Here is a 27,194-nt window from a genome sequence, read left to right as displayed (position 1 = left end):
CCATCTGACGATCCAACATCGTCTGAATCATCAATTGTACACCGGCCATTGTTATCGGCTCAGGTGCTGCTGCTATGACAGGTATTTGCTCAATCACTGGTGGTTGATTCCTGTTTTCATCAGCATTTCCAACTCCACTTCTTGTTCTCACCATTTTTGATCTATACACCGAATAAGGTGAAATTAGATCCTTATTCATGATAGATATTCAAATCATCCTTATCACTCCGAAATGTTTACATGCTAGTTCTAATATCGTAGACATACGCTTAGAATCCTAAACACATAAGGTTTCCAGATCCGATCGGCAACAGACCATAGATCCGAATAAATAATAGCACCAATATAGCTATCACACAAAACATTTAGCACATAAAAGCATTTTAGGCATCATTCCTAAAATAAACTAGTGCTTGTGTCGATTTAGGTGTACTACCTAACATATTTTAGACACGCTGCTCACAATCATTACTTAGCATTCTAAGTTTAAGTCTAGAATTTTCCTACAAATTCCTAGTTCGCTTAAACTAATGCTCTGATACCAACTGTGACATCCCCATTTTTACGGCCAGAAAAGACCGATTTGTTTATGCTTTGTTTTATAAAATCAGAGTAATCTTTTAAAGAAAATGGTTGCGGAATTTGTTCCCAAAACAAGATAAGATAATAACTTATCAAAACATTTCTCAAAGAGAATGTATTTTCATTTAATAATAAAACCTCGGGATGTCATGTTCCGATACAGACATATAAGCATAAACAGAACTTACATTTAATTACACAATTGATTTATATCTCCTTTAAATCTCTCTGTGAAATATGTCTTCGTATTAATACCTGTGATACAAAGAAAACTGAGTGGGTCAGGCTTGGGAGCCTGGTGAGCATATAGGGTTTTCATCCCACAATGTTATATCATATATTTATAAATATGGAACATTCAAACTTGTACAATTTCACCATATAAAGGCAACTCTTATCCCACCCCATCGATCCTCACAACGACACGATCTAAACTCTTGTATCTAAAATTTTCCTCTTTACGTGATCCCTACTCACGGATCTAAAACTAACCTTTTTCACCTGATCCATACTCACGGATCTAAAACTACCTGATCCATACTCACGGATCTAAAACTAACCTCCTGATATGATCCATACTCCCGGATCAATAATTGTACCCAATCCATACTCTCGGAATAAGGACAATTACATATACCCTAATCCTGATATGATCCATACTCCCGGATCAATAACTGTACCCAATCCATACTCCCGGACTAGTGACAATTAACTTAGTCTTAATCCATACTCCCGGACTAATAACAAGTTTTATCTCTTTACCTGATCCATACTCCCGGATCTAAAACTAACCTCTTGGTCTAATCCATACTCGTTGAATAACTAGATCAACAACAACAACATCGGGGCCTCTCATCTGTTTATCACACATCAACTATCTACCCATGTTCTACCCAACATATTAGTAGATAAAAATATATATTTTTATACATAGTTTAAAACATGTATAACATTCTCATTCAATACCTATTCCACATAACAGATGAGGCACACCCACATAACACGTATTTCATAGAGAATAAATCAGATCTATGAGATAGAAGAAAGTGAATATACATTCACACATATAACAATAAAATATACACATAACACGTATTTTATATTAAATAATTAATAATTATGCGTTAGAAGAATGTAACCACACACTCACTTGATTAGAAGATGATCGGACAGCACTACGACTTGTAGAAGTAGTATTCTTCGGTAGATCTGGAAGATCTTCACAAAAATCGGCTTCTCGCGGGCAGAGCTTCGGCTCGGGAATCGCACTTCTCGGGATCTTCGGGGCCTCGGGACTTGCTTCGGGGCTCGGGAATGATACAGGGGCTTCGGGATATTTCTTGCACGTAAAACGATGCAAAAACACGAGAAAACGGGAAGAAATGAGCAACTGAATCCGCTGCACTCGACTTCCTTTTATAGGGGCTGGATCTGCGATTTACGCGGGGCGTAATTTTTGGTTACGCGGGGCGTAACGGGGATAAGGCCGGTGACTCCCCCCATGGATAATATCAGCCAATTTTTATTTAAATTTAATATCAAAATTATTAAATAAACTTCAAAAATTCATATCTTCTTCATACGAACTCCGTTTTCGACGCTCTTTATATCCCCGTGTAGGTGAGACTACGATCTACAACTTTCGTTTAGACTCCATCAGCTAATTTTGACTTTATTTTTATTATTTATTTTTAGTAGGCCGGGACAAGAAAACTCCGTTATAAAATCATAACTTCTTCATCCGACGTCCGTTTTCGCCTATCTTTTTATTGTTTTACTACAATTAATGAGATCTTCAATTCTCATTTAGATTGTTTCGGCTAAAAACCGTTCGGTCTCAAATCGAGCATTCGGGTTGCATACCGCTAAGTCGAAACTTCGAAAAATCATAACTTACTCATACAAAGTCAGATTTGGGCGTTCTTTTTATGCACGCTCATGGTTTAACGTATTCTACGACTTTCATTTAGATTGCTAAGGCTAAATATCGCTCTAACGTAAATTCACTTTTTACGTCGCACTGTGTCGTGCCGGTTCTGTCGCGAAACTTCGACAGGTCATAACTTCTTCGTTATAACTCGGATTTCGGCGTTCTTTATATGCACGGAAACCTTGTAACATATACTATAACTTAATTAAGATTATTCCTTCAAAATAATCTTCCATCAAAAAGTTATTTTTGACGCTTAACGTCTCTAATTGACTAGCCCGGACCTACGGGCGTTACAATTTATGTCATATCATACATGGTTAAGTCATAGGATCACTATAAGAACATTCTAATAGTACTTAAGAGTTAAGAGAATGTATATGAGATAACTAGTTTAGAATAAAATCATAATGTAAAGAGCTACATATGATTTTGAATTCTAACAAATTAGATAATTATGAGTTATAATTCAATTGTGACTTCATTATGCAATAAACAGTAATTTTAAGGGCCTTTTTGATGTTGATTTGACTCAGTCCAATGATAGCTTTTTTCTGACTCAATCCGGGTTAATCAGGGGCAGCTTGTGTGATTAGGGTTGTTTGCACATCAGATTCGGTCCACATCTTCTTATTTGGTCCTCCAAGAAAAGATTCATGACTCGGTCCTTTACACCAATTTCATGAATATTCCCTTCTCCTCTCCTTTTCCTTGGACGTGACTTCTCATTCTCCTTCAATCCACGCACGACTTCTCCTTCCACTAACACTAGTCCTTCCTCTTCAATCGATTCATGAAATCAATTTCGAAATAGAACCATGAAAATGATTTTCAAAGCTGAGTACAAAGTGGCCTATTCATGTAACTAAGCCATGAAATCTCCTTATTATGTATAGAAAATAATAAAAAGAGAACATCTTCGATTCGTATGGCAAAGGAGAACCACATCTTTCTCAACTTGTTCATTTTCTATCATCGCTGCTTCAGGTCTCCTTGTCTTCCTGTTGGCAATTAACTATGAAAGGACATCTTATTTTGTTAACAGGTGATTTAATTTTGTTTATTTCAATTACTTTGCTCAATTAATTCTTAGAGTTTGAAATTGAAACCTTATAAAAACATGAATGAAAGTCTAAATCATTTAGATTATAGCCAAGTGAGAGCATATGATCTCTGTGTATTTATGCAACTTTTAAATTTTGTATATTGATTACAATAGGAACAACCTAAAGTGAAAACTGAACAGGTTCCCACTTATCATTTCAGAATGTGCCAAAAAGGGAAATGTTCATTGTGGTGTTGATTATTGAATATGATAGTCTATCACTCGTTAGCGGTGTCGATCATTACCATTGTAACACTTTTCATTAGCGGTCAATGGAACAATGTATAGGGAGAAATGATGAGTTTTTTCAATAAGGGAAGATGGCATACCTGATTATTATGATTTGTGTAGCGGTGACATTGCAACTTGTGCATATTGGTATACTTGGGTTGATTTTTATGGTGCCAAAGTTTCTTTAATGTAATCTATATGTATTGAGTACTTTTGGTATGCCGATAATGGCAATTATAGCTTTTTTTATTATTTTCGGAAAAGATGAATGGTGATTGCTACCGTGTTGGCAATTTGGGGTTTTGCTTCTAATGTTTAGATGAATCTCTTCCCAAAAATAGAAGTGAAGTTGTGCAGTAGGTTTTTATTGTTTTAAATATGAATATGAGATTATGTATACAGATATAAGAAAAAATGGCATTCAATTATATAAGCGTTATATGCCTTCTTTCAAAATATAAATTGGTAAATCATAAAAGAATTATTATAAAAAATGTTGATTAAGCGTAATATAGTCATTTTGCACTGTCGGTCAGATGAAAAATCAAACAACAAGTTTCAGTCAGAAGTTAACTCAGTCAGAACTTCTAACCCAGTCAACTTCTAACTCAGTCAACTCTAACCCAATTAAAAATTATCAAATGACCCCTAATTTGGAATGAGGTCCAAGTAGAACATAATGACATAATCTACTACAAAATAAGAATACAATACTTTTGAAGTTGAAGTCAAATATGAATGGATGAATGGGTTCATTGAAAAGCTATGTTGATTTCTGTCATTCAAGAATCATATAGAAATATTTGTGACTTTGTAAGTATACTTAATCAAGGTAAGAGACTCTATGTCACGAAAGAACACCAATCATATTCTACAGGATATTTAACTATACCTAGAGTACAGTAAAATATGGAGATGACAGTATTCGCGAAATTCACAAAAATTAAATTTATTCAAACCCATTAATAAAGTATTTCCTTTTAAGCTAAGTATGAGTGTTCTACTTCAGCCATAAGACTTTACTATTCTAAGAATGGCATTCTGATTTGGATTTTGGTATGTGGATATTGGAACATTGTAATAAAACCTATTATATAGTGTTTTGATATACTGGGATATGATCATCAAATTAATATTTTTTGTGTCTATATTAACATGTTTAATCCATGAATAATCTTATTATTCTAAAAGTTCATAGTCGATTATAATTGTGGGAGCAATTATGAAGTAAGAATAATATGAACTGGATTTGTTGACTCTTACTAGATGAAAATAAGAAAGTGGTTGTAACCAAGTTTAATAGGTACTTGTTAGAGAACTAGTACTGAATGGATCCGCATCAAGATCAACTCATAGATCGTAGTCATGAGTGACACATGATTAAAATGTACTATCTTTGTATAGTTAACACCTTAGATACATAGTGGGACTTAAGTATAGGGAGTATTTTACTTTGATATAGTTAAACACTGATCCTTAATTGGGCAGTTATAAAAGCCATTTTCAGGTATGGTGTGAACTATGCAAGAGTCTTATGTAGTCAAGATGGGATTTGTTCCTATTATGTGTTGAGAGATAGACCTCTAACACGCGTTATCCAAAGTTGAACTAAAAATGAGATTGATTGCGATCCAAGGCTCATGTTCAACATGATGTCTGTAACAAAGGGATAATTGATAAACTTACCTTAATATATCAATTGAGGCTTTAAGCTTTTGGGAATTGCATGTTGAGGAATGTAATTATTCGTCATATGTTATTGGGGGCAGTGAAATGTTGCTAGAGAGCTCTTAATTTAGATCTTAATGGCATCTTCATCAACTTCTAAACTCCCATGAGGATCAAAGTCTTCTAAGGTTGTTATGCTTTCTCTTCTATGATTGTTTTAATCTTTCTAACTCTTGAAAAATGATCCTTGGTGGGAATAAAACTAGTTTTATTTTTGTTTAAATCTTAAGTCTTTCGTTGCATTGTTTATGTTTTTGAAACAATTTTTGAATAAAAACCCAACAGACGATACATTGGTCCCCAGCCAAGAAGATTCGCCAAATATTGAGGGTGAAAACCACAATCCCCAACTCTAGATCATGAGTAGGATAATTTGCTCATGAAGCTTCAACTACCTCAAAGTGTATGCGATCAGATGACCCCTCTGCATAAGTACTGCACCTAATCCCATAATCTAAGTGTCGTAATAAACCACAAAATCATCCATACCAAGGGTTAGTATCGAAGCCTCGCATAACTTCTTTCTCAATGTATCAAATGGCGCATGCTGCTTAGGCCCCCACCGAAAGGTGACATTCTTCTTTTCCAACCGGGTCAAAGGAACTGCGGTCCTGGATAAATCCTGGATGAATCTTCGATAATACCCTGCCAAACCAAGAAGCTTCAAATCTCAGATGGAGACCTCGGGACCTCTCATTTCATCACGAATTTGATCTTGGCCAAATCGACCAAAATGCCATCTTAGTTGATGAGGTGACCCAAGAACTGCAGTTTGCGCAACCAAAACTCACATTTGGAGAACTCACTCCACCTCAAATTCTGAAGAACATCCCTTATATGCTCCTCATGTTTGTGCTTGGTCTTAAAGTAGACCAATATATCATCAATAAAAAAATCACCTATCGGTCCAACATCGGCATGTACAACTAGTTCATGAGATCCATAAATGTTATCGGTGTGTTGGTGAGTGTAAATGGCATCACCACAAGCTCATAATGCCATAGCGAATCCTGGAGGTCGTCTTCTGAACATCCTCATACCTGACTCTCATCTAATGATAATCCAATCTCAAATAGATTTTGGAGAACCAAGATGCACCCTGAAGTTGATCAAACAAGTCTTCGATCCTCGGATGTGGATAAAGGTTCTTCATCGTTAACTTGTTTAGTTCCTAGTAACCGATACACATACGGTGATACACATCCTTCTTCTTCACAATTAGAATCGATGCTCCCATGGTGAATTGCTCAGTATGATAAATCCCTTATCCAGCAGCATCTGCAACCGCACCCAAAACCAGATCAATCCGAAACTCTAAACTTCCTCTTAGGAGGCACTCCCATAAAATCCTCCCAAAAACATTGGGGAAATCTTGAACAATAGGTACATCATCCACAGTATTCTCCTCCTCAACCCAAGTATCTACAACATAAGCCAAGAAACCTGAATTCCCCTAGTGAAGATACCTCCTAACTCTGACAGCTGAGCAAATAGTTGGTCCATGTTGTGTTCCATCGCCATGAATAAACAGTTCTTCGCCACTTAGGGTTTGAATTCCCACAAACTGATGCTCATAATCAATCATAGTCCCATTATGGATCAACCAATCTATGCACACAATGATATTTGTCCCTTGCATATGAATAAGGACTAGGTCTATCAAATACTTCTCGCAGAACAACCCGAGAAAGCAATTCCAGTAATCTCTGCCACAATCTTTGTCGCTTGACGTAGGTCCTAAAACTCTCGTGCCAGCTTCTGAACCTGGATGATAGGCATGAACTCAACTCTAAATATGGTAACAAAATTTTCCCAAGCCATAGCCTCCACGACCATTGTTCTAAGAGCATGGCTGACCTCCTCCAGCCTGTCACAAGACCTATCCCATAATAGACTAGTTGCAAACCAGAGTTTCGACCCCTCAGATCAGAAGCTCGTCCAATAAGCACTCTCAATGTCCACGATCCAATGCCTGCTGGAAATAGGGCTCTTCTTCCCGAAGAACTCGGGATCCCCACAAGAACAAAACTCATGAAAGGTGAGAGTACGGGCCCCAAGCTGACCGATGGAAAGATCCACATGAAAGGCCCCCAAATGCTCATCCACCAACTCCAGTATCCACTCCTTGATCAACTCGAACATGATAGGGGCCGCATCAAGGACAACTCACGAAATCTCAGATGTGATAAACTCACGAAGGTCAACATTACTAGCTCCATCGCTCCACCCCAAACCTGAACTAGAACCACAAATCACCAACACCATTCTGAAGAAGAAAACAACATAATTTGAAAACATACTCAAGGAATCTCTCATACTCTACGCTCCTTAGAATCCCCACGACTAACCTTTATTCGAGTACATATTTTATGTTTTCAGTAATACATGCCCAATACTACCTTCCACACCTATCTTTACTTTCCTCCAGATTCATCCCATATTTTCTAAGCCACTTCTCTATAACTGCTCACACATGGCTATACAACGTACACAATCAGACTAAGGTACTTCCTAGGCTCTCCTAGGATTCTCTCTCTCCATATGCTCCACGAAAGTCTTTGTTGACACTGATAATCATCTAATTAATGCAGGTCGTATATAATCGCAATAAAATAGATGTTCGAATAAATAGCTCTACCATAAGGCCTTCATCAAACAAGAACATGCAATAAGGTTGAATCAAACTTTCTAGGGCTATCTAGTCTTAACTATATACCACCTTAGTGCATTCATCAGATAATTTCCAATATCAACACAAACTCAAAGGCACCCTATAACATTACAGACATACAAAGGCATTTCTCCTATCAAGCGTACTATCATCCATCCTAAGCAGATCCTTATCCCTATATGAGCATCAAGTCCCTATGATAACATACTAAAACATAATAATCATGTATGAGTATTTTGGAAATCACTTACTTGAGCTCGCTAATTACATGCATCACACCCTTTTAATATAAAAACCTTTCTAAAAACTATTTCTTTTAAAAGATTTTACTATTCCTCGGTTTGAATCCAAACATACTATGAAGTGTGTATGAATCCCTCAAACCAATGCTCTAATACCAATTTATAATGTCCCAAAAATACTACGTAAAAATTTCATTTTCAACCACCAAAACCCATTCAATCATTTGTTCAAAAGACAATCATAGTATAATGTATTCTGAACATCAAAGTCAAAACCATACATCAATAACGTGGATGTAAAACTCCAAGGGATGCAGTGAGATCAAGTTGGGCCCTTTCCTTTGGGACCGAAGTACCTGAAATGCTAAACATAGAACCGCAAGCATAAAGGTTAGTGAATTCCTTAAAATACCACATAAACATATAAGCCCTTCCCACAAACATAACAAGCCCTACCCAATTAGTATAACAGCCCCCACCCGGCTCATATATTGGGCCCCAACCATCATACACAACGGGCCCACTCAATTCACATAATGGGCCCATGCAACAAACAAAATAGGACCCACCCAACATACATGCAAGAGTCGCAGAGAGAACTATCATGCTACATAGTATAGTGAGAAAACTCACCTCGATCTGAAGACAAGATAACCCACACACTCGAGCTGATGATACCAAGTCTCCTCACTCTAACATACATATAATAAACCCTGATTAGCAATTAAGGTAATAACTAAATTAAAAGAGTCTTTTGTTCAAAATTAATTATCCTTTGGGCAAAAGACCATTTTCCCTTCCAAGACTAAGTCCCAACACAGTTGTAACATCCCAAAAATCTAAGGTAAAAATTTCATTTTTATGATAGTTAAAACACTAATGTAACTTATCCAAACATTTAAAAAAACATTCCAAAATAAAACAATTATTATAGTTCATCCCCAAGGTATCATGTTGCAGAAAACACAGGTGTATGCGCGACGATCAAGCCGGGCCCTTCCCTTTCGAACCGGAAGTAGGTGAAACCATAAAGCATAGTTGTAAGCACCAAGCTTAGTGAGTTCCCCAAATACCACATACCATACATATCAAACAAGCCATACATAACATAACTATCCAATAAATCGATAAGAGTGTTATGTCCCATCCATAGTCTTGTCATTATGCCACGAGCCGCCATGTGGCAGGATCTATCCCTTAGTATTCCATGCAATCATCACAAAGACAACTAGCATAAAACTTTACCATTACTAACCAAATAACTACTAGAGTTCAGACTCTGGTCTTGCATATAGATTGCCAAGGGCCACCCCTTGGTCTTCCTATAATACACAAACCAAATGGGCCAACATTAGTGACTTCTACACATAGAATAGTAAGGAGACTCACCTCGATATGCTTGTAGATAATCACTATAGCAACAAAGAATTCTACCAGCTTCGACTCACTTCCAATCACCTACAAGAAGATGCTTGAGTCAATACCCGATCACAGGTCATGGTCATTTGCAACAATGACCAGCTTACATGAAATGATGATTAGGGTTTCACATAAAATGACGATTAGGGTTTCACATAAAATGAAGATTAGGGTTAAGTAAAACACTTAACCCATTAAGGACTTAATCACTTAAGTGTATAACTGATTAGGGTTTGACTTAGTCGATCTCGGGTGAAATAATAATCCAATTGACAACCCAAAATACACACTCAGTCATTGTCCAATTAGAGCTCTCAGGTTCTACGGTTTTACACATAAAATGATAACTAGGTTTAGTGTTCCACACTTAACCCCTTAAGGACTTTATCTATTATTCCAATATTGCTTTAAGTTAATTGTAGAGAATTATTAAGTATTATTTTAAATTTAACTAATAATTTTAATGTGGGTCCCGACCAACTCCAAGCTAGGGTTTTCTTAACATTAGGCTTTCCAACTCCTTAAGTTAGATGATTAGCGAATTAATTAAATGTGTGTGTGTGTGTGTATATATATTAATAAATCAGGCACCACCCACCGCCACCTCGGGCAGTGGTGGTCGACGGCGATCCATGGCGGCAGGAGGCAGCAACCACCATTCTTATGGTGGGAGTTATTAGTTTTAGGTCCAAACACACACACACACACATCAAGCACACAACCACCCAAGGTAGTGGTTAGTGGCAGCAGAACGACATCTTGAGGTGGCATCCACCGCCTCACGATGGTGGTGGTGGGTTTTTCTTCGGTTCTCCCACCAAGAAACGCTCCTACAGCTACATATCGTTAAAACACGTGCACACAAACAACATATCACATACACAACCACCTTTCACAGTGGTTGGTGGGGGTAGAAGAAGGTAGCATGGCGGCATCCACCATGGTTGGCTGCCATGGTGGTTATTCACGTTTTCGGCCACCTAAACACACCCACACCCATGACATAGATTGAAACAAGCACCTACATATCAGAAAACACACACCAAACGAAACAAAAACTTCACCATCGGAAGAGGAAGACGGTTTGAAGAAACGACGAGAAGGCAGTGGCGGCACAACTGTCGGCGCTAGTGGTGGCGATATAGTAGAAGAAAGAAATTGAGAAGAAGAAGTGAACTAGAACAACAATGACGACAATCACATCATCAATGATAGCTTCGTCTTCAACGAAAGTGGTGCAGCGGTGGTCTCCGATGGCTTATGGAGGCGACGTGGTTGACGACGACGTATGGAGATGAGAGGGGGTATAATGGTGGCGGCTAGAAGTTGAAAGGATAAGGTACCGGTGATCTTAAAGCTAGGGTTAAGGTTTAGGGGAGTCGCATGGAAGAAACAAGGGAGGAGGGGAAGGCACGAGTTTAAGTCCCGTGACTTTTCAAGTAACATTTTCATTTTGACGCTTTAGTCCCTCCCTCCTAGATCTATTTCAGCTTAGGCCCGTAGTTACAAAACAGCCCCCTGCTCTCCAAAAAGCTTTACATTACAAGTCCAAATGTTACAAGGTAATCTCCAATTTCCATAAATTATAACATTTAACTGCTTGTGGCTAGCACTGATAAACTAGTACATATTTAAGGCTAAAATATATAAAATATAAATTACATATCGCGGTTTTAGGGCTATTATTTATTTATTTATTTATTTATTTATTTATTTTTATTTATTTATTTATTTATTAAGTTTCAAACGGAATGTTACAATTATCCCCCACTTAATTTAGATTTCGTCCTCGAAATCAGCTCCCGCTTCTACTTCATGATGCACTCCCCCACAACAACCAAGATGAAGAAAAATCCACAAAATCAATCGGTCTCCGCTTGTCGGCCAATCGCCGACACTCTAATATTGCACCAAAATGGCATCACCGCAATGAAAAATGACTTATCTCATATTGAACCGAGCCACACTCTTACTTTGCTCTGATGTCCCAACTGAGCTATCCACTATCAACACTTGGGATCCTCTCCGATCAAACGATAACAAACAAGCAACCCCTCAAACTGAGCTTTTAACACCTTATACTTAACAAAAGGCTCAGATAATCCTTCGAGTAGAAGGTTCATCCCTACAACGGTTAGACTCAAACGAGAGTTGCGTAACATGTTTAAATCAATTACTCTGAGATTATTTAATCCAAACTAAAAGTGACTTAGCAATTTCGATCCACAAGCTACTCCACACACATGAATCCCCACTACTGCCTGAAGCATCATACTGCCTCCTATCTGCTTTCTCAAGGTAGCCAAGACCTCCCTGGTCCTAGCTTATCTGCCAACTATCTGGAATACCGGATTCCTGCCCGGTTTCTGAGCCAAAGAAAAACTTCACAGTCACCCCACGCAAGTTCCAAAAGAAAACTTTGACCGACAATAATTAACCAAACCATATTGACATTAAACTTGATGCTAAGCTAAATGCTACAAGACCAACTGTAGTCTTACCTCATACTCGGTCTCCCACGACCCACTATTTCCTGATTCCAAACATGTTGTGGCCCTCTCACATCTTTGCGAACAGACTCACCTTGCCCTATATCATCTGAAGAAATCCGTGAGCAAGTCAAAGATTTGCCACAATCTCATCGTTGAACAGGGACCCGTGAATGCTACGGGCCACCCCACAGTCTTACAAAACTTCTACACTAACTGCTAACTAGTGAATGCTATGGGTCACCCTGTAGTCTTACAACATTTCCACTTTACCATAATCTCAGCCTAATGCTTTACCCCTAATCTATCAACTCGAACACTCCTAAAGTCAAGCATACACTCGACCAAACACCCAAGCTAAACTCGGGTCATGACTGGAACCCCAACCTGGGTCCCCCAAAGCCTGCTATCAAACACCAAGAAGATGCAAACCCAACGTTGGGAAGTTTCCTGAACTCCCAACTCACACACTCCTTAATCTAGACAGCCACTTGGGCCGCCTTCCTCCTCAACGGGAATGCGAAACTCATCCTAGTTTCGCACCTGCTTCTGTTGTTGAATACCTGAACGATTCTCCCCCACTTTGGTTCGACTAAGCTCTTACAACACACAATATTGGAAGGATTCCCAATCCTTCTTACCCTCCAATGAATGATCTGCTAACAATCAACACTTACCAATGCTAGTGTTCCATCACTAACCATCCCTGAAAACCAACTTTCACACTTCTCGAATCCCCGCAACATTGCTAACCCCCAGACGCTTAAAATGATATCACACTCAGATCTTGAAGTCCATAGGACGGATATTCCAACCAAAACCTTAGTAATAGACCACTTCCCTCGGCACCCCAAAAGCCAATCCAAAAATCAATCCAAGCTCAAATTCTAAACCACCGAATCCTGGCGACACCGGATAACTAACCCGCTGATTCCTGACCACAAACATTTCACACAATGCCCCTGAACCGATCTCGACTACAAAACAAGATAACACCGAACACTCCAAACCTGATATAAAAGAAACAACCCTTCCCCAAACCACTAAGGATTCATGGCATGCAAATAGCGTATAACATTTCTTAAAGATATCACCCAAACATAAGTAGAGAAATAAACCAGAGGTACACTTATCCAAGAAAATGAAAGATTCCAAACAACAAAATACAATTAAAACCGAAAAGAAAGCAAAACATACATACCCGCAACATCTCCTGTTAGAGTCCTGGTCTCCCCAATCTAACACTGCAAAGCCCGACTCCTCTCTACTGGGGCTCTTGCCCTACCCTCTCATTCATCGGTGATCCTTAAAAAAGTCGAAGCAGACACACTCACTGCTCCTCCCGACAACATCGGACAGTCGGCCTTCTTGTGGCCTACCAGATCGTAGTGAAAACCCAATAGGCTTGCCTCCTGAGGACAATCCTTACTAACGTGACCAACCTTACCACACTTGTAGTAGCCCAAAACCCTGTAACAAAAATGTGACAACCTGGAACTTCTATCCTGTACAATTGGTCAATGAGATCAATATTAAACTCGATTTTATCACCTTTTAACATCGTTCAAGGGTTTGTTAAAGTCTTCTAAGCCTTATACAATCAAATTTTGGGTTCTAGGTCGAGTAATACCAAGTCATAGTACAACATTCGGGCCATACACTCTCTCGAGAGGAGTGTACGGCCGTACACATGGGTGTGTGGCCGCACACCCACCCCTCAACCGTAAACCCACCTCTACATATAGGAGGAGACCCCTTCATTCATTCTTTTCCCCTTTTGGCTGCACATTACTTTCTCTCTCTAGAATCTTCATATAAGGACCCTCCAAAGGCTTCAAAAACGTAAGTATTCCATCATCAAGCTTGTTATACTTGTAAGACTTCTTGATCTAAGCCTTCGATCATCAAGTTTCATCATGTTCTTCATCCTTTGAAGGTGTACGGCCGCACACCTTCATAAGGTGTCCGTACAAACCTTAAAGGCTCTCCAAAGTAAGATTTTGGCCTCCATCTGCTAGTTGGACTTGGTATTAGCCTTGAAGCATCTCAAAATCGACATTTTAGGCATAGATGAAGAGTGTACGGCTGCACACCCCTCTTTACGGCTGCACACACATCCTCATGACCATACACCCACTTTGATGCTCATACTTGGTCTCAAACTTGCAATACCACTCAGTATGGGCCCTAGAATACTCATTGGATGATTGTAGAACCTTGGAAACAACTCAAAAACACTCCCCATAATGAGTATACGGTCGTACTCTCATGTGTCGTACACCCATGGGCGTATACATCCCTCATTTTATCGTATATGGTTCCAACACTTAGTTCTAGTGTTTCCAGGCCCTTAGAGTGGTTCCATGTCATGTTTAGTCATGAAATACTCTAATCTAATATATATATATATATATATATATATATATATATATGTGTGTGTGTGTGTGTGTGTTAATAGGGTCCAGTTAAGTTCGAAACTTCAGTTGACACTCGGAATCCACACCGATCTTATGCTCGAATCCTATGTCAAACGATGAGTTCATACCCCTACGATTTTTTGAGTTTTCATGTTTTCATGGGGGAATACAAGTAAAAGTACAAGGAAACTTGCGCTCAAAATATATTATTTTGTTTAAGATAATTATATTTTCAATATACTTTTAACATAGAAAACAGTTTTTACCAAACGATTAAGAAATCAACTCGTAGAAATAGTTTTCAAAACTAGGGTAACATACTCATGAATCATGTAGTAAAATATACTATTTTATAAGGGATTCATGCAAATCATAAACATGATTTTTGGTATTATTACTTGTAAATTTGTTAATCTAATGTTGGAGACACGTCCTTGGTAACACTCCCCCAAAATCCGAGTGTAGGACTAGCACTTATGACCAGAATGTCTTGTAGGGAGAGTGTGACTGTTGTGTATAGATCTATACGGGACTGACTATCCCACACCTGAACTGCTAGCTACAGTTAGACAAGCATGCTTGGGGTGACAAATTCATAAAGGATACTGGCCCCGATATGAGCCATATCAAGTTAATGTATGGTTATAAAACTCGTAACATAAATAACAGAGATTTACTTTTGTAATAATGAATCAAGTGAGCTAACCTCAAAGTGATAACCGATTTGATTACTAAAGGGTATTAATAATACCTTCAGGAATTATTTCACCACATATTTATTAGTTTTATTTATGTAATAAGGTTAATATACTTCAAGTAACCAGGGTCTTCCAGGGAAACTACGTTAGTCAATATAAGTATGGTAGATACTTGTACACTTCATCTTAGAACGAATGACCAACAAACTACTTTTAGGGAAAATATAGGATTTTCTAGGGATAACTCAGCCTTTCATAAATGGATTGCTTAACAAGTAACTAACTAACTTTCATTATTAATTCCATGATTTCTTAGTTTATGCATCCTAATTATGAATGAGGAATACCTAATAGACTGTGGAATGTATCGTTTCTGCCTCATTCCCTGTTCCTTGTTTGGTTGTGGGTTAAGAACAGATCCACACAATTAACTGTCTATCTGGTATTGGTTTATACATAATTAGTATGAACCAAGAAAATTTTGGATTAATGTCTATGTCCATAACTATAATTGGTAAGACTTGACCCGACCCGGCATGGTCCATTTGGGTTGCATGGCATCATGCACTTGGATAGACTATAATAAGAGAAATAACACTTATGGTTGATTAATATATTATAAGTTCTAATATATTAATAATATTATTTAATTAGTATTGATCAAGAATTAATTAAGTGATCAAAAGAAGACTAATTAAATATATGGGTTGATTGTGTAAATCATCCATACTTGTATAGTAGGCTAATGCTCCATGGATTATCAAGTTGGGCTAAAACCCATATGATGCTCCATGGTGTATTTAAACCCATGGATCCAAGGAAATGGAAGGCCATGACAATTAGGGTTTACCCTAATTGTAATAACTATATAAGATCATATTCTTTGGGAAAAATCGGCCACTAAGTTAGGAAGAGACGGGCTAGCCGATTTTAGAAGTGTTTAAGTTTCTCTCAAGTTATTCCAAGTGTATTTGGTGTTGTGTGAGCCATTTGAGGTGTCACACTTGGGGCACTAGGCACTCAAGCTTCATGAGGACGTTCTACACCAAAGAGGTATGTATTCTATCTTATTATATTCATTGTTTTATATGCTAGATTAGGATAATACCTTGGATGTTCATATTTGCATGTATAATAGAGAAAACATAGATCCAAGGTATTTAGAGTTGCATGTACACTTAGGAGTGTTAGAATTATCAAAACCCAACAGTGGTATCAGAGCCTAGGCTTGTTTTCTTGTTATACTTGCAAAATTAGCTGAAAAATCGAGTTTTGATGCTGTCTGCCCAACAGACTCGCCGAGTCCAAGGAAAAATGCATCCAACTCGCTGAGTTGGTTCGTGCACTCGACGAGTTGGAACCCCAGACAGCATATATTCGATTTTTTTGGCTGGAATTGGACTAGGAACATTACCCTAATATGTTTTTGAACTTATAAACTTGTTTTTGATGTGGTAATGTTCATGCTAATCCAATATCTAAGATAATTGTCATAATTTCAAGATTTGTATTAGTTTGTATGTTCATGCTAATTTCTTGAAGATTTATGATTTAAATTATCTTGTTCTTAGATTAATAGAAAAGTTGTGTGAAATAGTTGATTTCAATCCATTTTAATCTAAGAGATGATTCCAAAGTGTGTTTTTGTAACTTGTCCTCAAGTTATATGAAAGGTCACATTTAAGAATCATAAAACTCATAATAGTTGGCAAAGGTTACAAAATGAAGAGTCTAGTTCTAATTAAATGGTTTTATGACTCCATAACTTGTCCTCAAGTTATGGAGGTTCAAGAATCTCTTCATTAAATAAATAAATAAAAGGAAAAAAAATGTAACCTTAATTAGTTCCATAAGTTACAATAAACAAAATTATTTTTTTTAATTAGTTTAAAGTCTTCCATAACTTGTCCTCAAGTTATGGAACTTGAAGAGTTTTTAATTAAAACTACTTTAAACTCTTAAGTTATGGAATTAATTAGTTTTGAATAGTTTCAAAACTTGCCCTCAAGTTTTGGAAATTGAAAAAGTTTTCTCTTATGAATACTTTAATTCCAAGTTAAGCCCTTAGAATTTTAAAAGTTAAAATTCAACCCTTATACTTTATAATATTATAAGTTAATAATATTTATATATATGTATAAGAATAAAGTTAGTCTTACCGTTAGTAGACCTCACTCACGAAGCTGGTCTATAAGGGGGTATAAGGTTACTGCCTATAAAATGACAGTTTAATGGGTGTCCACTCTCACCCATCGCTTCCTTGACTGGTGGAGGGTCGTTAGCCGAACGGGTAGGACAAAGACTATAATTTCTCCCTTCATTAAAAGTATTAATGATAAATACTAAGTAACTAAACACTTATAATTCCAAATCTTAGTTACTTAGGAAAATGTGAATAAGGTGCTAACCCATGAAATTACACTTAAAACTTTTCTTAAGTCGGTTGGTGGAGCGTGTGTGGTTTACCGGCACACTAGCTTGATTTAACAAGGTAGGCAATGGGTTTCTTAAAGTTTAATCATATGTCGGTGAAGCGTGTGTGGTTTACTGGCACATCGGTAGGGTGATAAACATTTAAGAGTACTAAGTAATTTCCATGGTTATTACACACCTTGTTTTGTGATCCTCGGCATCCCAGTCACAAAACCTGAAGAGAACACTCGAGATTGAAACATGCCATTGAAAAGTTCAATGAATCTCAAAAGATCTAGGAGTTTCAAATCCAATTAAAACTTAATAAATTATTTCGTTTTTCTATGGTGGAAATTGGTGAATCGTCATTCACCTACCTTCAAATATTTTATAGCTTGGATTACGGCATCCCTCTTCCGAGTTATAAAATAGTTTGTAGGGTCCTAGCCATAATATTTCATATTGGGTGTTATATTAAGGACTTTTAATCAACTAAATTTTAATATCTCCCAAAAGATGTCTGGTTTAGACATCTATGATCTTCCCAAATCTCTTAGAACTTCACTTTCTCCACCTCCTCCAATTATTCTCCCTAACCCACAAGTTCAAGGTCACTCAAGCCCTATTGGCCAGGCACGGTCTAGGTGTGATCACATCTTGGAGATGAAGTCACATATTGACAAGTCGGGAGAGTTGGGTGTCAAAGTCTTGAGAAAGTTGGTTGTTCAATCACTTTCTAAGTCACATAGCAAGTTCCTTGGGGACTCCTATGAAACAGACTATGACAAGACCCTTAATGATCTTATCTATTTGCTTGCTACTGCTGAATCAGCAATGATTTGGAAGGCTGGTAAAGCAAATTTGATTAGAAGATCAACTTCCAAAACTTTATGGACAGGGACAATAGTGACACAGGAAATCCAGAAAAGCATTCTCTTCCCAATGGAAAGGGATTGGACATAGTCAACTTGGTTGACAAAATGGTAAAGAGAAAGGCTAAGTCTGAGATAGTCCCATGTACTATTACCTAAGGGTCCATATGTTTCTATTGCCAAAGGAAGGGGCTTTGGTTACGAAGCTACCAAACTTACCTAAGAATGTTAAAGTCAATAAGTTTGACTCTACTTCAGGTAAAGTCCATTATCTAACTATGTTAAGCTCCAATTTGGAGATTCTTATTACATAATGTGACTGAGTCACATGGTGATGTTATAAGAATCAAAGAAAAAAAGAGAAAGCTTAAGGAAGTATATGCTGCTTCTGATTGCGAAGATGGACTTCGATCGCATCAGAATTTTGAAGCTGTTACTTAGGAGTTATGACACATTGCTTAGGAATATATAACAACAAGGTTTTCATATGAATTTTAAGGATAAGTTTTTCCGCAAAGTTTTAAAATAAAAGAAAATTTTTTAATTTTATTTATTTTAAGTATCCTTACAATGGCATTTGTGAAAGAAATTGTTGCTTATATGATTCCATTGATGGCAATAATGGAAAATGGTTTTAATTCTTTCATTTGTGGTAGTGTCTAAATTTACCAAATAAAGGAAATTTCTCATCACCCAAGTTTCAATTGGACTGAAACTTGGAATCATTCAAGTTGTATAGTATGATGAATGAGAACTTTCAAGCATTGGAAAATTAAGACTAATTACTTGTTCACATGGATGTGTGAGTCAAGTAAAGGACTAAGGGATCGAGTACACATTCATGTGCACTTGTCAAAGTCCACCACAAAATATGGATAATACAATTTGTCATGATTTACTAAGGTTTAGTAAATATGGTTATACTTACAGGCTGAAGTGTAATTCTGATACGTTGGAAAATTTCGATGTATGACAGAACGAATGAGAAGAATCAAATTAGGCAGAAGGATAAAAGTTTCTTAAATCTGAAAAGATGTGAGAGTACTTTAGTATCATGTTATATGATCATCTTAATGATTAAGAGACCTTATCACAGTTCATCCTCTAAATGCATTCTGATAGCTAAGAAGAGGAGTTATTTGAAGTGGTCAAATCAAGAAGATGATTCATACTACGTTCCAAAACAATTCTTAGAGTCATACTCCATGATTGTAACTTGAGTGACATATCTTAAAGAAGGTTTATTAACACTAGTCAAATGTAAGAGTAAAAGGTTATCTACTCTTGTACATTTGAAATTGGTAAGTTGTGATGTTTTGGATAAAACAAAGACCAACTAAGGCCAATTATGTGAAGTGTTTGTCTTGATTAGAATCCACACTATCTCTTGAATATCTGACAAGAAAGTCTTATATGTCAAAAGGACAGTGGGAGTCTTAAAGGTCTTGAAATTCTCAAGAACTAATCAGGAATAAAACCTGAGGTTCTTCACTAGCACACGACTTGAGGTTTATAACCTATCGTGTTGACGTATTCTATGCCCATTCCAGTTAAAGTTGGCTTTGCATATGAGTTCTTAAAGTTATCAATTGGATGCATAACAACTTGGAAGCAATGGCAGGCCATGTACTGTCAGGTGGCAAGAAGTTAAAGTTGCATAAGTTCAGTCCATATGTGTTTGGATTTGTCATTATCCTGTCTTATGACTATGGTTTTGACAATTCACATGGATAAGAACACATACACCATTAAATCTAAGTGTCATAAGGTTTCTCTCTGATTCATGAAAATGATGGTGAGGAAACACTTTCACTAAGTAGATTTTTTAAGTAGATGGTAATCTTTGCATTCTCAAAGTCGTTAGTAGTGTACACTAACATGGACTTATGAGAAATAGCAAAGGTCTAACCAATTGATACTATGATTTCAACATTCCTTTTCATAGTTCTGAAATTGTTTAGACACACCTGTGAGCTATCTAAGATAAGGTGTATGCTTTTGATAAAGTCTTATCAAAGAAATCTAGTATCAGAAATCTGAACTTTGGTAAGAAAGTCAATATAGTATTGATTTTTAGAAGTCCAGCTGATTTTTGAATACATGTCAAAGCTAGTGGGAGCATAAGTGTTATGCTAATAATCATCATGTTAGTAGGAGCATGATAATTATGATAAAAGTTGCAAGTTAGCAATGTTAATTATATAAAACAAAAGTTTCAATTGGGAAAGAGTTGTTTTGCTATAATTGAGGGAGAGGAAATTATACTTCATCTCAAATCTAAAGGCTTAGATTGAGGTTTTAATCATATTTAGTCAAGGATATATATATATATATATATATATATATATATATATATATATATATATATATATATATATATATATGAATTTCATGTTGGAATGGCTCAACATAAGGAAATTATGTATATGGGTCCATTATTTGCGTTCTAAAATTTGATTATGATTACAGCATCCCTTTTCATAATTTGAATTATGAGAACTTGGCAAATAGAAATGGAAATATTATAGAAAAAGACTGGTTTAGTCTTTATGTGAGACATCATGAATCGTGTCCCATATGCTTCGGATATAGGATCGATTACATGTGCTATATTCATCATTTCTAAAATTTTCCAAATGCCTGGGGCATTAAGAAGGGAAAAGGTCTAGAATTAGATATGACTAAAAGGATTAAGCAATTGTCGAGGACAATTTAAGGTTTACCAAAGATTGGTTGCTTAGGGACAGTTGGAAGTATAGTGTTAATTGTTGGAAGGACCATATTGACATATTCTGAAAGGAGGCAACTCTTGTTTAGAAGTGATAGTAAAAAAGGGAATGTGGAAATGATCCCATTGGTAGAAGTTGTTCAATAAGTCTGTATAAGATTAGGAAACTTAATGCAAAAAGGATGTTTCCAAGGAGTTGATCTCCTTTGGAATGCTCTGTAATGTTTGTTGTCAAATCTTTGTGACTTTGTGCATAATCATTACAAGAGAATCATTGCATATAAGTTGAGAATCTAACATATTTAGGTAAAATGGCATGAATTTGGAAAACTTGAATTTGCTATAAGAATTCAGAAGTGTGAAATTAGAATCATTGAAAGTTTGGTCAATTGGTTTATTTCACAAAGTAATGGTCATAGAAAAACATAGTATGCATACTTGGTGTATGGCATGACTAGTGTTTAGAAAACATAGTGTACATGCTTGGAGCATGGGACAACTATTGTTTTAAATTCAAAGATAAAGTTGATAGCTGAAACAGTATACAATGAATAATGTGCAATCATATGGTGATAAATAAAATGTGTTTTATTTATATTCATAAGTTCTGAGACCATATTAGATTCATTTATTCTTGTGTTTCACTTTGCATGTTTTGACTTCTATAATAACTAGGTTATTCTTCCGGAATGCTTAAGTTATTTAAACCATCCACACTCGGTCATATGTTGGAAGTAGATATGAATCAAGATTGTCATGGGTTGGCTTGTAGAGGTCCAAGTTGGTGGACAAAGTTGTGCTACAACACTCATGAGTGCTCATAAGTTCTGAGTATTGGATTCAACCTGCGCTTATGTGAATCACTTCATGGATTTTATCACGAGTGATCATGAGACGATAATATCTTATATTTTTCAAACCTAGAGACATGAGTTGTTACTATGAGTTGGTTATACATTGATTGCACGAAACCGCATTGGTAACTCGATGTTATAAAACATGTCTTTGTGTATGATTCAACAAGTAGCAGAACAAGCCATATGAGTGGAAGTTTATCCATTCCTTCTACCTTCAGGATAAAAGCGATATCTGTGGGCCCCTCGTGATTTAGCGATGACACATGTAAATGCTTGGCCAAGCCAGGACTGATTTGATTTGTTCAATCAGTCAGTTGTCATAAATCGGAAATCGGGAAACAACAAATGGACAGAGAGAATGATTTATAATCCATTTCTCAGTCCATATGATATCTAGAATGGAGGAATATATGATCCCTTATCTAATGGACAAGTCATTGAAAAAGATCAGAGATCATCGGCAAGGTCAGAGTTCGACGGAAGCTTTTGAGAGCTACGATTGCCAGTTGGTTCTTGAAGTCATGCGCAATAATAGTTTTAGACTTATCCAAGTGGGAGACTATTGGATTAATGTCTAAGCCCATAACTATAATTGGTAAAACTTGACCCGACCCAGCATGGTCCATTTGGGATGCATGGCATCATGCACTTGGATAGACTATAATGAGAGAAATAACACTTAAGGTTGATTAATATATTATAAGTTCGAATATATTAATAAGATTATTTAATTAGTATTGATCAAGAATTAATCTAGAATTAATTAAGTGATCAAAACAAGACTAATTAAATATATCGGTTGATTATGTAAATGATCCATACTTGTATAGTGGGCTAATGCTCCATGGATTATCAAGTTAGGATAAAACCCATATGATGCTCCATGGTGTATTTGAACCCATGGATCCAAGGAAATGGAAGGCCATGACAATTAGGGTTTACCCTAATTGTAACAACTATATAAGATCATATTCTTTGGGAAAAATTGGCCACTAAGTTAGGAAGAGAAGGGCTAGCCGATTTTAGAAGTGTTCAAGTTTCTCTCAAGTTATTCCAAGTGTATTTGGTGTTGTGTGAGCCATTCGAGGTGTCACACTTGGAGCACTAGGCACTCAAGCTTCATGAGGACATTCTACACCAAAGAGGTATGTATTCTATCTTGTTATATTCATTGTTTTGTATGCTAGATTAGGATAATACCTTGGATGTTCATATTTTCATGTATAATAGAGAAAACATAAATCCAAGGTATTTAGGGTTGCATATACACTTAGGAGTGTTAGAATGCTCAAAACCCAACAGAAATCATAGAGGAAATGGGTTTAATCATGCTCTTCATAAGAAATTGTGGGATTTTCTTGAGAAACACTTTTAACTGATATCAACAAGAACTGTTTTTCCTAAAAATGCTTATAAACTCACCAGCTTTATGCTGATACTCTTTCAAAACTTACTTGTATTCTCAGGGCTTTAGTAGACAGGTACACTCGCCATATTTTGAGAATACGGAGCACTTCGTAGACTCGTCTTTTAACTTTTGTTTCATTTTGGTGTAAATAAACTATGTTTCCAAGCTGATGTAAATATTCATATTATAATGTGATGGTTATGTTTACCTTGATTACTATGATGCAATTGTTGTGATACTATGCATGACGTCATCCACCCCCAGATGTTTCCGCCGTCTGTTCTGATGGTTCGGGGGTGTGACAGAAAAACTCTATCGTTCAGTTTCCCACATGTGATGCACTAACCCTGGCCCTGAGGGCCTCTCAAATGTTGATCATACGTCTTGGGATTCTTCCCGGGACCCTCCACTATATGCACCTGATTTGACCCCCTCTTCATGAGGTGCTCCAAATCGATCTCCTGCTCTAGTGCTCTAGAAATCATTTCATTCAGGGTCTCACACCCTGAAATACTCACAAACTCCCCGATGTTATCCCACAACATATCATGATATCTAACCTTCTTCATTTTCTCATCTGATGCGTACTGCGGTACCAATAAAGCCCTCTCCCAGAACTTGGCAGTGATCTCTGCCATGGCTGCACCTCAATCGTTGGAGCAAACTAAACTCGGAACCTGGTCGAGAAGTGATCCCATGACATAGCATCAACAACATCATCACCCAACTCACTACCAACCTTTTCCCACCAATCTTGTTCCCGGTCCTTCAACAGGTAGGAAGCATATCTGATCCTCGCCTCCTCAGGGCATAAACTCGTCCTGAACGCGCTAGCCATATCCACTAGCCACCTCCTACTAACTATGGGATCCCTCTCCCCATGGAACGCAGGAGCTCCGTATGCACGAAACTCATGGAAGGAAAGAGTTTGAGCTCTGATGATAGTCATAACCTTAGCATGGAACGCACCCATGCGCTCATCTAAAATCTCCGAAACTTTGCGAGAAATCTCTGATCAGATAAACTCCCTCATTTTCTCGTTGAGTGACTCAGTACCCACACATGAACCGGAACAAAAAAACAGAACTAGAACCAGAACCACCTCCCCGAGTGCTCATCTCCAAACTGAAATACAACATGCCAAAGATCAAAACATTAGCAAAAATTATCCTTTCATAAGCTTCTTAGATTCTACAGGACTCTCACCGATTCGAGTATAGATCCTGTGCTTTCAGTAGTACGAGCTGAGGATTTCCGTCCACACCTATCCATACCTTCCTTAACAATCATCACGATTCCTCTAAGTCACTTCCTCAACCAATGAATCAAAACTCACTAAACTGCACCACTAAACTCACTGAAGCCTCTCCTAGGCTATCCTAGGTTCCCGAAATCACCCAACCCTTAGCTGTTGAAGGACTCCCACCAATGTCAACTAGCTTCTTCATTAATATAGTCACATGCAAAAAAGATCAGATAATCCTTCAATTAAAGACTCAACCCTAGAATAGTTTGACTCAAACAAGAGCTGCACAATAGGTTCAAATCCATCAGTCTAAGATTATTTAACCTGTGCCGCATGTGACTCAGCGTATTCACTTAGCAGTCAATTCACCTCACTAAGATTCCCACAAAGCACACAGAAAGTAGCATTGAGGCAACGGAAAATCTAACCAACATACACTAATCAAGCCATTCTATCTGATAGGTTTTGAGCATTACAACTTCCCTATGGTGCACATAAAACCCTAATGCTTTGGATCTAAGTTTTCTCTAGCTATACATGCAATTTTCATTTTCCAAAGCATGAAGCCTAACTAGTATACAACATTGATAATTGAAACATAAAAAACAAGTAAGATGATTGCCTCTTTGTTGTAGCTTGTAGAACTTGACCTTTCAAGAGATTAGCACCTTAAATATGATGCCTCTAATGGAGTCACAAAACACCAAAATCAAATGGAGGATAATGAGAAAGAGAGAGAGAGAGAGAGAGAGAGAGAGAGAGAGAGAGAGAGAGAAAGATAGAGAGATAGATAGACAGACAGAGAGACAGAGAGAGGCTAGTAGCCACCAAAACGGCTAGGGTTCATCTTGGAACTCTTTGGGGGGGGGGGGGGGTTGGTGATGCTAAGGGTTACATTTATATTGTGGAATTCCTAGGGTTTCACTTGTAAACCCTAATTCACTTCCTTGGGCCTTTAGTGCAATAATCCATATGATAAGCCCTTTAAACAAACTCTTCATGGACTCATACATAAAATAAGTCCATCCTAATCAACATGGATCAATAACCCCAAACTATATGTATTACTGGTTTACTTAATTAGTCCCTGTTAATTTAATCAGTCTCTTTTGATCACTAAATTAATTCCAAATTAATTCTTGACCAATACCAATTAAATAATATGATTTCTCAATTAATATATTATTCTTATAATATATTAATAAATCACAAATAACCTCTTTCTTAAATATCCATCCTATCAAATTGCTCTGGTGAATGCAACCCAAAAGGACCATGCTACTATCGGGTCAAGTACATACCAATTATATTTATGGGCTTAGACACCTAATCCAACAGTCTCCCACTTAGATAAGTCTAATAACTATAACTACAAGTACAACTTTAAATACTGACTAGCAATCGTAGCTCTTAAAAGTCACTGTCAAATATGATCAATAACGCATCCTTTAGATAAGGGATCAAATTTTCCTCCATTCTACAAGATATCGTATGGACTGAGACATGGATTATAATCATTCTATTTGTCCATGTGTTGTTTCCCAACTTCTGATTTATAACAACTGGCAACAGACTACATTGAACACATCAACTTAGTCCAGGCTATGCCAAACACTTAGCGTGTAATCACTAAATCATCGAGGGGCCCACAGATATCGCTTTTATCCCACATTGGGTAAAAGGAATGATTAAACATCGACTCATATGCTTGCTCGATTTACTCATCAAATCACACACAACAATACGTTTTATAACAACAAGTTACTGGTGCGTTAATGAATCATCAATGTGCAACCGACTTGCAAACTACAACTCATATGTCTCTGTTTTGAAGAATATAAGATATTATCGTCTCACAATTACTTGTGATAAAATCCATGAAGTGATTCAGATGAGCGTGGGTTTAATATAATACGCAAATCTTATTACAGGAGTACTCATGAACACTGTAGCAAACTTGTGTTATGTCTAAACTCTTAGACAATCTACAATCGAATTAATGATAGTCTTACCTCATTACTTACTTCCAAAGTATGATTGACTGTGGTTGTTTGAAAAATCTTATTATTCGGGATTTCAAAACATGCAAAGTGAAACACAAGAATAATCCAATCCAATATGGTATCAACCATATTAATTACACATTATTCATTGTATAA

This window comes from Lactuca saligna, chromosome 4 (assembly GCF_052625555.1).
Source record: "Lactuca saligna cultivar CGN05327 chromosome 4, ASM5262555v1, whole genome shotgun sequence".
NCBI lineage: Eukaryota > Viridiplantae > Streptophyta > Magnoliopsida > Asterales > Asteraceae > Lactuca > Lactuca saligna.
This window is presented reverse-complemented; position numbering follows the sequence as displayed.